Source organism: Pogoniulus pusillus, chromosome 1, assembly GCF_015220805.1.
Source record: "Pogoniulus pusillus isolate bPogPus1 chromosome 1, bPogPus1.pri, whole genome shotgun sequence".
Classification (NCBI taxonomy): Eukaryota; Metazoa; Chordata; class Aves; order Piciformes; family Lybiidae; genus Pogoniulus; species Pogoniulus pusillus.
In genome coordinates, this window is record NC_087264.1 from 2,637,512 (window position 1) to 2,651,071 (window position 13,560).

The following is a 13,560-nucleotide window of genomic DNA, read 5'->3' on the forward strand; positions in this document are numbered from 1 at the left end:
ACAAAAAACCCCAACCAACGACAAACAAACACACACAAAAAAAGCTCAAAACCTAATCAAACAAAAAGCTCTAAACAAACAAAGGAAGAGTTTGTGGTTCTTATTTCTCTAATTAAAATCACTCCCCTCGACTCTCAAAGCTCTCATCTGGATGTACTACTTTTCAAGCAGAGAATGTTTCTCTTGCAGAATTAAGAGCAGCAAACTTAGAACCTCAAGTTTTGGACTGTGGCAATTTTAAAGTCAGATTCACTCAGTTTGTTCTGTAGTTGGAGGATGCACTCAAAGCTCTCATCTGGATGTACTACTTTTCAAGCAGAGAATATTTCCCTTGCAGAATTAAGAGCAGCAAACTTAGAACCTCAAGTTTTGGACTGTGGCAATTTTAAAGTCAGATTCACTCAGTTTGTTCTGTAGTTGGAGGATGCACTCAAAGCTCTCATCTGGATGTACTACTTTTCAAGCAGAGAATATTTCCCTTGCAGAATTAAGAGCAGCAAACTTAGAACCTCAAGTTTTGGACTGTGGCAATTTTTAAGTCAGATTCACTCAGTTTGTTCTGTAGTTGGAGGATGCACTCAAAGCTCTCATCTGGATGTACTACTTTTCAAGCAGAGAATATTTCCCTTGCAGAATTAAGAGCAGCAAACTTAGAACCTCAAGTTTTGGACTGTGGCAATTTTAAAGTCAGATTCACTCAGTTTGTTCTGTAGTTGGAGGATGCACTCAAAGCTCTCATCTGGATGTACTACTTTTCAAGCAGAGAATATTTCCCTTGCAGAATTAAGAGCAGCAAACTTAGAACCTCAAGTTTTGGACTGTGGCAATTTTAAAGTCAGATTCACTTAGTTTATTCTGTAGTTGGAGGAGCTGACAAGCCACACAAAAGAAAACCCTGTGAATGTAAAGACACTGCAGGGGTGGATATAAACCCAAGATCTGCATCGAGAGGATTTGGTCACAAGAGTAATTCTCTTCCAGTGAAGAGGCAGTTGCAGTCTCCAACCCTCAGTGGAGCACATGAAGTAGCTGAACAGGTAATACCTAATGTTGTGCCTTGAAGCCCTCAGGGATGGGTGATGAAGCTGTTGGAACAAGACTTGCCTGTGTGCAGGCACTCGAGTGAATGTATGAAGTATGCATGCAGAGCTGAAGGGCTTACAGGACTCAGGTGTTTGCACCTGATAAAAAGCCAGGACAAGTGTTGTGAGAGTCTGAAGAGGAAAAATCAAGACTCAGTATCTTTCTCTGAACTATTTTTTTTTGCTCTAAAAACCAGAATCTGAACTGCATGTTTTGAACAGAACTTCAAGAGCAGTTGCCCTGTGTGTGGCAATAAAGAGGACAGTGGAGCAAAGTCATGGTTTCCTAGTTCCTTCCAAATTCTTGCTCAAACAGTTGCTAGAAATGTGAGCCCAGCCAGTTACTTCTGCACAAAGAACAAGATAAAGTGCAATAAAATAGCTTAGCAGGATTTTTAAACCCTATTGATTTTCCATGGAAAGAAGGAGGTGAGGAATAGTAACAGTAATATTAATGTGGAGATGCTGGAGTGTGTCCAGAGCAGGGCCAGGAGGATGCTCAGAGGCTGCAGCAGCTCTGCTGTGAGCACAGACTGAAAGAGTTGGGGCTGTGCAGGCTGGAGCAGAAGAGGCTCCCAGGTGACCTTCTTGTGGCCTTCCAGCATCTGAAGTGGGCTACAAAAAAGCTGGGGAGGGACTTTTGAGGCTGTCAGGGAGGGACAGGACTAGGGGGGAATGGAGCAAAGCTGGAGGTGGGGAGATTGAGACTGGAGGTGAGGAGGAAGTTGTTGATGATGAGAGTGGTGAGAGGCTGGACTGGGTTGCCCAGGGAGGTGGTTGAGGCCCCATGGCTGGAGGTGTTTGAGGCCAGGCTGGCTGAGACTGTGTGCAGCCTGCTCTAGGGTAGGGTGTCCCTGGGCATGGCAGGGGGATTGAAACGAGGTGATCTTTGTGGTCCTTACCAACCCCCACCTGGCTGTAGCCTCCCTTCAAGTAGTTGTAGATAGCAATGAGATTACTCCTGAGCCTCCTCTTCTCCAGGCTGCACATCCCCAGCTCCCTCAGCCTCTCATCTCCTAGTTTTGCAAAACATTCCTGGTAAAGCCTGATGGGGAGAAATCAAGGACACTGGGTAGAAGGACTGGTAGAAGACAAAAAAACCTAAGCCAAACAAACAACAAAACCCAACACAACAAAAACCCCAAGCAAACAAAATCCTCACACCCAACAATAAAAAAAAACATAGAAGAAACAAGAAAACTCCTCTCTGAGAGCTCTTGAACCATAAAGCCCTATGAAGTTGTTCATCAGATCTCTCAGGATTCCACCCTTTCACACAGCAACTGGAAGGTCAGTGGTGATTAGCAGAGCAGATTGCTGAGGTGAGGCTTGTTCCTGCAGTGTCTATATTCTGTATGTGTAATTAGAGGCATGGACAAATATGGCCTCAAACAGCTGTTTCCAAACCAGTGCTGGCAAAGGAATCTCCCTGTAGCCTCAAGTCTTCCCCAGGGATGGACCTGTCTTTATCTGTGGAAGTGTATCCTAGGATGCATTTGAAAGCTGAAGTCCTCTCCTGACTTGCTTCACCTGCTCACAAAATATTAGGGGTTGGAAGGGATCAAAGGAGATCATTGAGTCCAACCCCACTGCCAGAGCAGGACACACAATCTAGCACAGATCACACAGGAACACATCCAGACAGGCCTTGAAGGTCTCCAGAGAAGGGGACTCCATAACATCTCTGGGCAACCTGTGCCAGGGCTCTGGGACCATTACAGGAAAGAAGTTCCCCCTTGTGTTGAGCTGGAACCTTCTGCACTACAACTTACACCCACTGCTGCTTGTCCTATCCCAGGGAGCAGTGAGCAGAGCCTGTCCCCCTCCCTCCTGACCCCCAGCCCTCAGATGTTTATAAACATTGATTAAATCCCCTCTCAGTCTTCTCTTCTCCAGACTAAGCAGCCCCAGGTCCCTCAGGCTCTCCCCATAAGTCATGCTCTCCAGTCCCCTCATCATCCTCGTAGCCCTCTGCTGGACCCTTTCCCAGCAGATCCCTGTCCCTCTTCAACTGGGGAGCCCAAAACTGAACACAGTATTCAAGATGAGGTCTCACCAGGGCAGAGTATATAGGGAGGAGAACCTCCCTCGATCTGCTGGACACACTCTGCTTAATACACCCCAGGATCCCATTGGCCCTCTCAGCCACAAGGGCACATTGCTATGCCATGGATGTTCTCCACCAGCACTCCCAGGTCCCTCTCCACACGGCTGCCCTCCAGCAGATCACCTCCCAGCCTCTACTGCTGCAGTTTATTTTTTCTCCCCAGATGCAGGACTCTGCACTTGTCCTTTTTGACCCTGTGATGGTTCAACTAGCTCAAACCAGCACAGAACCTCATTTGGTTTCTCTGTACCCAGCTCTCCAGCTTCATCCACCAGCAGCAGAAGACATCCCTTCCATAACAGAAAGAACAACAACCTCCCTCCCTTATTTTCTCTTTTCCCTCACACATTTTCAATTAAAATAGATCCGTGCAAGTTCTCCTGAGCACACCACAAATCTCTTTGCATGCTTAAAGTTGATTAATTGGGCTTGGAAGTGAAAATGAAACAAAAATGGCAGCAGCTGAACAAAACACAAACAGCTCCTCTTGGGCCTCACGGATGACGGAACACAACCCGCGATGCTCGAGCTGGTTCTGCCTGGAGGAGGACCACCTCCTTCACCTTGGGGTGAAACGCTCATGAGCAGATCTGAGTTGTTTTTTTTTTAGGGGGGAGGGGGTTGGCCTCAAAATAATATGTGTATAATCCTCAAGATAATCAATTTCTTACAGGGGTTTTGTAAACTTTCGTGTTCAAGAGCGCGAGCCATAGTACTTTCTAAATCCCTAGGGGTTAGACTTGATATTCATTTGTTATTTCCTAATGCTATTCAATCTCTCTCTTTTTTTATCCCCTCCTCTGTTTTTTTTTCCCCTTTTTAATTCTTTTTTAATATCATTTTGAGGCTTGCAGCAATCAGCCTGCGACTTACGTCGGCTCTCGCCGCCGCTTCTGCCGTTCTGCGGCGAACTTTGCGCGCGTCCTCCTATTCCTTTTCTTACACTCCTGATAAAAGCATTATCAGGGAAATTCAAAAGCAAGCAGAAAACTGGCATAGCTAATTTAGGCTAATTAGTATGGCAGAAGCTGAGTCTTGTACTTCAGAGGTTCCCATGCCCTCCCATGTCTCCACCTGATCGCCTTGTCCAGCAGCAAACCCAGGAGGCAGCTCCAATTATATCATAACCTCTTCAAACACCAAGCCACTCAAGCTAATTTTATCCTATTAAACAGACTGAAGGATTCAGAAGAAAGGTTCTCCCCCAAAAGCTTCAATTACCAGTGTCCCTGATTATCATCTTTACAATCCTATATGCTACAGTTAAATACTTTTTTGCTTAGTGTTGCTTTCTTGATTTAGATGAAAAGCGAGTATTAAGAGCATGTCTTTTCAACTCGAGCAAGTGACATTCATAAAAAAGAGAGAGAGAGAGAAAGAAAGGGGAAAAAAAAAAAGAACCTCTCTTGTTATTAGCATGTTTAATCAAAGTCAAGTTTAGAACCCTTCAAAGACAATGTAATAGGGGGAAATGTAAACATCCCCTCGGCTCCGGTGGCATTTAAAGCAGCCACAGGTAACTGCCGCTAACAACGGTGATGGGCAAAAGCATTAGGTTTAGAGGTGAAGGAAATAAAACAAGCAGCAGGAGCTCCTGTAGCCAGGAAATGTCGAGTGACATTTGAATTAAAGCTCATGCCACTAATCAGTAATAAAGACAGAAAACAGCTTTGAGATCTATGAGGAGAGGCTGAGGGAGCTGGGGGTGTTTAGCCAGGAGAAGAGGAGGCGCAGGGGGCACACCGCCTCAAGTTGCGCCGGGGGTGCACAAGTTGTGCTGGGTGTTTCAGGAGGAAGTTGTTGGCAGAGAGAGTGATTGGCGTTGGAATGGGCTGCCCAGAGAGGTGGTGGAGTGTCCATCCCTGGAGGTGTTTAAAAGGAGAGTGGATGTGGTACTTGAGGCTATGGTCTAGTGAGGAAGGATGCTGGGATGAAGGTTGGACTGGCTGATCCTGGTGGTCCTTTCCAGCCCTGGCGATTCGCCGTCCCTGGAGATGTTAAAGAAAAGCCTGGATGAGGCACTTAGTGCCATGGTCTGGTTGATTGGACAGGGCTGGGTGCTAGGTTGGACTGGATGATCTTGGAGGTCTCTTCCAACTTGCTTGATTCTATGATTCTATGATTTATTGCTGTCTACAACTACCTGAAGGGAGGCTGTAGTCAAGTCGGGGTTGGTCTCTTCTCCCAGGCAACCACAGAATCACAGAATTTCCTAGATTGGGAAAGACCTTCAAGATCATTGAGTCCAATTATTAGTTTCACACTGACAAGTCCTTGTCAGGAACAGAAGAAGGGGACAGAGTCTCAAGTTGTGCTGCGAGAGGTCTAGGCTGGATGTTAGGAGGGAGCTGTTGTCAGAGAGAGTGATTGGCATTGGAATGGGCTGCCCAGGGAGGTGCTGGAGTTGCTGTGCCTGGAGGTGTTGAAGCCAAGCCTGGCTGGGGCACTTAGTGCCATGGTCTGGTTGCTTGGCCAGGGCTGGGTGTTAGGTTGGACTCGATGCTTTTGGAGGTCTCTTCCAACCTGATTGATTCTATGATTCTATGATTCATTACTGTCTACAACTACTTGAAGATAGGGCTGGGTTACAGGTTGGGATGAGTAATAGGTTGGACTGGATGATCTTGGAGGTCTCTTCCAACCTGGTTGATTCTATGATTCTAAAGTATCCAGCTGATTCATCCTTCCTTGCACCAATACGCAGTAAAGGGTGGCCTTGAGCATGCAGTTACACCTGGCCAAATGCACTCACCTGGTTTATAAATGTGCCTGGGCTTTGATTAGGGCACAGCCTTTCCCTCCTGTGCCCCAGGCTTGATGGCATCCCCAAGCCTCACTCTCCATCCCCATGATGCTCAGCCTGTGCTGGCCCTGCCCACGAGAGGTAAAAACTCAGCAGGGCACCACCTTGCCTTTTTCTTGGTCGGTGCCTCCTGCAAGGTGGCTGCAATCTGGGCTGATGACTCCAGGTGCTGCTGTAATTCAAATAATAATTGTAGGATCCAGGCTATTATTTGTGACAATAGAGAAGGAGTTGTGAAGCATATATGTTATCTGAGCATCGAATTAACCCTCTCCTGAACACTGAACCTGAACTCTGAACCTGGGACGAGTTCAGGTGATGGCAGCACTTGCTAGGACAGCATTTATATGCAAATAACAGGAGGATATTGATCACCTGGGAAATTCAGTCATGGCAAAGCCACTTTTTTTAAGAGGAACTTGCTCTTCACCTTCCTCAGAGAGACTAATTTTGCTTATGTCTCTTCTTCTTCAGACAGTAATTGTTTTAAACCTGCTTGCAACTTAATAGTCTTGTTGTCTTTCACAGGGCTGACTCAGCTTGGTAGCTCCCAGTCCATCCTGAGCTCGGAGGCTATTTGGGGGTTGGATGTCACTTCTGACCTACTCATCCTTACAGCTGAAAATGTCTTTTTTGCTCTAGAAACAAACAAGCAATTTTTGTAATTTCAGAGAATTGGACTGAGTTTCACCCCAATTTCCCACCCTTTGGCTGGTATGGAAGTGCCATTGTCTTGAAGACAAGGATTCTCATGCAAACCACACAAGAGCTAAACAAGAACTCTCCCTATCTCTGTTTGGGCCAATTTTCCTACCATTTTCAGCAGAGCTTAATCTGTTGGCAGAAGTGTTTAGGCCCATTAACAGCTAAAGTCACAGAGTCCACAACTCACCCTGCTGACAGTAAACAAGGAATTTGAGGAATGGCCCTTAAACAATGCCTAAGCCACCAACCGTTTTGTCACCCAATGCTGTGAAAGGCATATAAGGCTGATGATTTTCTTCCTTGGGTTACAGCAATTTGAAAGACCAGCTTGCCTCCCCTGAGTCCCCAGCAGCCTGCAGGCTTGGGTTACAGCTGTTTTATTTGCCTTCTAGGCCCTACAGCTGTGGGATAGGTTATGCAGGTGTGTTCCAGACAAATGAGTCATCCCAGGGCTTGGTATTATTTATTTGCATTGACTGTCTTGGAGGCCAGTCTCAAACACAGGACAAGGCAATGCCCCCTCTGCCCTCCAGGGCAGATTCCTGGATTTAATTTTGTTCAGGGAATACTGCACCTTGGTCCTTCTCTAAGAGTGTTGTGGACAAAAATAAAGGAAAAAAATATTTACCCTGGAGGAGAAAAAGAAATGGAAATCACAAAATAAAAGAGATTGGCATCCTGGGCTGGCTCAGGAGCAGTGTGGGCAGCAGGATAAGGGAGGTTCTTCTGCCCCTGTGCTCAGCACTGCTCAGGACACACCTTGAGTGTTGTGTCCCATCTTGGGCTCCTGAATTCAAGAGAGATATTGAGGTGCTGGAAGGTGTTTGGAGAAGGGCAGCAAGGCTGGGGAGGGTCCTGGAGCAGAGCCCTGTGAGGAGAGGCTGAGGGAGCTGGGGGTGTGCAGCCTGCAGCAGAGGAGGCTCAGGGCAGAGCTCATTGCTGTCTGCAGCTGCCTGCAGGGAGGCTGTAGCCAGGTGGGAGGTGGTCTCTTCTCCCAGATAACCAGCAAGAGAAGAAGGGGACACAGTCTCAAGTTGTAGCAGTGGAGGTCTAGTCTGGATGTTGTTAGGAAGTTGTTGTCAGAGAGAGTGATTGGCATTGGAATGGGCTGCCCAGGGAGGTGGTGGAGTTGCTGTGCCTGGAGGTGTTGAAGCAAAGCCTGGATGAGGCACTTAGTGCCATGATCTGGATGACTGGATAGGGCTGGGTGCTAGGTTGGACTGGATGATCTTGGAGGTCTCTTCCAACCTGGTTGATTCTATTCTATGATTCTAAACCAAAACAGCCTGGGCTTTGTGCTGCATTTCTCTCTAACCTCACCTACCATCTCTCTGATTAATTCACTTGCTTCCCCTGGCCAACCCTTCATTCTTCCTTGAGGTAGAAGAGTGGGTGAAGGTGGAAGGGCAGTTGGGAGCCCCTTCTGGGGACTCAGGTTTCTGGGAGGGCTGCTGTATATATTGTAACTATCTGTTTGTATATTTTGCTAAGCTGTAAATATAAAGCTTTATTCAATTTCCAGAGCTGACGGAGTCTAGTCTAAATCAGAGAATCATAGAATCAACCAGATTGGAAGAGACCTCCAAGATCACCCAGACCAATCTATCACCCAGCCCCATCCAGTCATCTAGACCACGGCACTAAGTGCCTCATCCAGGATTTGCTTGAACACCTCCAGGGATGGTGACTCCACCACCTCCCTGGGCAGCCCATTCCAATGCCAATCACTCTCTCCGACAACTTCCTAACAACATCCAGCCTAGACCTCCCCTGGAATAACTTGAGACTGTGTCCCCTTGTTCTACTGATGATTGTCTGGGAAAAGAAACCAACCCCACCTGGCTACAACCTCCCTTCAGGTAGTTGTGGACAGCAATGAGGTCTGCCCTGAGCCTCCTCTCCTCCAGTCTGCACACCCCCAGCTCCCTCAGCCTCTCTCAGTCTAGGTGATTTCCGAAGTGTGTGTTTGGGGGGGCAGGTAACACCCAAACCACCAGAGATGGTTCTTGGGAAAGTAGAATCATAGAATCATAGAATCAACCAGGTTGGAAGAGACCTCCAAGATCGTCTAGTCCAACCTATCACCCAGCCCTAACCAATCAACTAGACCATAGAATCATAGAATCAACCAGGTTGGAAGAGACCTCCAAGATCATCCAGTCCAACCTAGCACCCAGCCCTATCCAATCAACCATACCATGGCACTAAGTGCCCCATCCAGTCTTTTCTTGAAGACCCCCAGGGATGGTGCCTCCACCACCTCCCTGGGCAGCCCATTCCAATGCCAATCACTCTCTCTGTGAAGAACTTCTTCCTAACATCCAGCCTATACCTACCCTGGCACAACTTGAGACTGTGTCCCCTTGTTCTATTGCTGGTTGCCTGGGAGAAGAGGCCACCCCTCACCTGGCTACAATGCCCCTTCAGGTAGTTGTAGACAGTAATAAGATCACCCCTGAGCCTCCTCTTCTCCATGGGATATGAGGAGCTTCTTCTTAGTTGCCTAAAGCCATCCACTCAGCCTTTGCAAGCACAAACATCCATCCCGAACACGAGCCTGGTGCCAATGGAGCACCTAAAGTCAATCAGCGCCATTAAATCTGTTATTAAAATTGCCACTATTCACTCTGAAAAATGGGAGCAACAACAAAAAAAATGATGTTCCCTGCTTTAGGAGCTTGTTTGTCTCCTTTTCCCTCATGAATTGCTACAGTCCATTACCATGTCCTCTATCCATCTTCATTAGCATTGTGTACAAATTGTTTCGGGCTGTAATGCAGCATATGTTGGGTTTTATGGTTTTGGTGGGGGGGCTGGGGGGGAGGGAGAGTTTGTATTGTGCAAACAGAGATGGTGTGCAGAAGATGGGCAATTTAATATGAAAAGAATATTGTGCCTCAGAAATTTTTTTTTTTAGTTTCTAAACAGTCATTTCAGTGGAGAATTACTGCAGGGTTTGTGCATAATTTCTCGTGGATAGATATTTAAATATAAATAGAGGAAATATGTAATTCCATATGGTGGCTATCTACCCTTTCTTGATGCCTCTCCATATTTTTAATAGTGCAATAAACAAAAGATAATAACAAAAAAAAAAAAAAACCCACCCAACCAACAACTCCCCAAACATCTCTAAGCCACACACTAGTCAAAAGAAGATAATTGTGCCTGTTACGTGTTTATTGCAATTTGAATGGGCTTCAATTAACTTTCCTCGATGTTTCCCCAGTTCTTTCAAAAGAAACTTAAATTGGTTTTTTTATTTAGTGAAATTTGTTTTCCCTGCAATAAGAAACAAACAAAAAAACCCCTCAACAAACCATAAACCAGTGGCTTTGTTTACCTCGTTATGAATATCATAGAATCATAGAATCAAGCAGGTTGGAAGAGACCTCCGAGAGCATTCAGTCCAACTTAGCACCAGGCCTGTCCAATCAACTAGACCATGGCATTAAGTGCCCCATCCAGACTTAACATAGAATTAACCAGGTTGGAAGAGACCTACAAGGTCATGCAGTCCAATCCATCATCCAGCTCTATCCAATCAACTAGACCATGGCACTAAGTTCCTCATCCAGGCTTATGATAGAATCATAGAATCAAGCAGGTTGGAAGAGACCTCCAAGATCATCCAGTCCAACCTAGCACCCAGCCCTGGCCAAGCAACCAGACCATGGCACTAAGTGCCTCAGCCAGGCTTTTATTAAACACCTCCAGGCACAGAGACTCCACCACCTCCCTGGGCAGCCCATTCCAATGCCAATCACTCTCTCTGCCAACAACTTCCTCCTAACATCCAGCCTGTACCTTCCTACAGCACAACTTGAGATTGTGTCCCCTTGTTATATTGCTGCTTGCCTGGCAGAAGAGATCAACCCTACCTGGCTACAACCTCCATTCAGGTAATTGTTCTATCCAGGAGCAGAGCCCCAACACTTTTTTCCCCACCAACCTTTATTTATCTGTCTATCTGTCTGTCTATCTATCTATCTATCTATCTATCTATCTATCTATCTATCTATCTATCTATTCCCATTCCCATTCTCATTTTCCATTCTCATTCCCAGTTCCCAATCTCCTTCTTAACACTTCAAGTAAAAATATCAGATTTCTAGTGCTAGGAAGAGGCAGCTCATCACACAATATATCACATATCAAAGTGCTGTAAATGATGGAAATGGCAGGAAAGCAAACCCTGGATGTTAGGAGGAAGTTCTGGCCAGAGAGAGTGATTGGCATTGGATTGGGCTGCCCAGGGAGGTGGTGGAGTCACTGTCCCTGGAGGTGTTCAAGAGAATCATAGAATCAACCAGGTTGGAAGAGACCTCCAAGAGCATCCAGTCCAACCTAGCACCCAGCCCTGGCCAGTCAACCAGACCATGGCACTAAGTGCCCCAGCCAGGCTTGGCTTCAACACCTCCAGCCACAGAGACTGCACCACCTCCCTGGGCAGCCCATTCCAATGCCAATCACTCTCTCTGACAACAACTTCCTAGCAACATCCAGCCTATACTTCCCCTTTCACAACTCCAGACTCTGTCCCCTTGTTCTCTTGCTGGTTGCCTGGCAGAAGAGCCCAACCCCACCTGGCTACAGCCTCCCTGCAGGCAGCTGCAGACAGCAATGAGTTCTGCCCTGAGCCTCCTCTGCTGCAGGCTGCACACCCCCAGCTCCCTCAGCCTCTCCTCACAGGTTTTATATTCCAGGCCCCTCACCAGCTTTGTCGCCCTTCTCTGGACACCTTCCAGCACCTCAATATCTCTCTTGAATTGAGGAGCCCAGAACTGGACACAGAGGCACTTTGTGCCATGGTCTGGTCAATTGTCTATGGCTGGCTGCTAGGTTGGACTGGATGCTCTTGGAAGTCTCTTCCAACCTGGTTGATTCTATGATTTAATGATCTTTACACTTTTGCACTGCAATCACTTTTTAAAGGTGAGAATTTATTACCCTTTCCTCCTACCAACCATCAGGGTGGCCAGAACAGAGAGAGTGTATATCAAATGCATGTTGTAATTAACCTTGAGGCTTTTATTTAAGCAAGGTCAAACATTTTAACAGCTTTATAAATCAAGGTTGGGTCCACACAGCTGTCTAGTATCAGGCTAATGACAAAATGCAGATGGAATACTTATTAAACAGCATTTATTTACAGAAAATACATCCTGCAAGCTTCAGAGAGACACAACCTGCACTGCCAGACAAACATCTCCAGCCCAAATCAAACCAGCCCAAGGTGACCAGCATAGTGTGCTTTAATTATCTGCTACCAAGGAGTCAAGGCCAGATATTAGGAAATTAGGTCACTTGCAAGCTGAATGCATTTTAATGTGACTGCAGAATGACAGGAGGCAGATTACAATCACCCCCAAATCTGCAATTTAATTTTGTCTGAGTTTTATTTACTACAAGGGAGAAATTGTTTGCAGTGATAGTGGTGAGACACTGGTTCAGGTTGCCCAGAGAGCTGGTAGATGCCCCCATCCCCACAACCATTCCAGGTTGGTTTGTTTGGGACTCTGAGCCATCTGCTCTAGTTGCAGATGTCCCTGCAGAGGTAATTTGGACTAGGTGACATGTAAAGGTCCCTTCCAACCCAAAATATTTTATGGTTGTGCACCTTTTCTTCTACTGCTAGTTCAGTTTTGCAAGAAAGGGAAGGAAGGAGGACATCTGAGTTGACTAAGATGAACTGGATAACAAACTGGCTTGATGGCTGCACCCAAAGAGTGGCTGTCAATGGCTCCGTGGCCAAGTGGAGGCCAGTGACAAGAGGAGTCCCTCAGGGTTCAGTCCTGGCACCAGTCTTGTTCAACATCTTTGTGGGTGCCATGGACAGAGGCACTGAGTGCAGCCTCAGCAAGGTTGCTGCCCACACCAAGCTGTGTGGTGCAGCAGCCAGGCTGGAGGGCAGGGATCCATCCAGAGGCACCTGGGCAGGCTGCAGAGGTGGGCACAAGCCAAGCTCAGGAGGTTCAGCAAAACCACGTGCAAGGCCCTGCAGCTGGGTGGAGGCAATGCCAAGCTGAACTGCAGGCTGGGCAGTGAGTGGCTGGAGAGAAGCCCTGAGGAGAGGAACTTGGGGGTGCTGCTGGAGGAGAAGCTCAGCAGGAGCCAGCAGTGTGCACTTGCAGCCCAGAAAGTCAAGCAGAGCCTGGGCTGCAGCAGCAGAAGTGTGGCCAGCAGGGCCAGGGAGGGGGTTCTCCCCCTCTGCTCTGCTCTGCTGAGACCCCACCTGGAGTGCTGCATCCAGCTCTGGAGCCCCTGGGACAAGAGGGCTGTGGAGATGGTGGAGAGTGTCCAGAGCAGGGCCAGGAGGATGCTGAGAGGCTGCAGCAGCTCTGCTGTGAGCACAGAGTGAAAGAGTTGGGGCTGTGCAGGCTGGAGCAGAGGAGGCTGCCAGGTGACCTTCTCGTGGCATTCCAGGACAGGTTGGACTGGATGATCTTGAAGGTCTCTTCCAACTTGGCTGGTTCTATGATTCTCTGATTTTGTGATGGTTTGAGTTTGAGGTTTGGGAATATTCTAATGAGGGAAATTAGATCATTGGTTGTAAATTGGGTGATAGGCTGGATTGGATGATCTTGGAGGTCTCTTCCAACCTGGCTGATTCTGTGATTCTAGGCTGCTCATAGCCCCTCTTCACCCTGAGTCTCTCCAAAGCACACCTCTAGCTTGTGTAGAGCAACACAGCAGTGCAATTCACAAGCACACTGTGATACAAAAGTACTTTAAAGCAAGAAACTTTTGGGGCCAAGTATCTGGGAGACGAATTGTCCAGGTAACTGGCAAAGGCTGCATGTTCTCCATCAACATCAGCTGCATTTGAGAGCTCTCCTGCTTTCTGCATAGACAAGGACCAC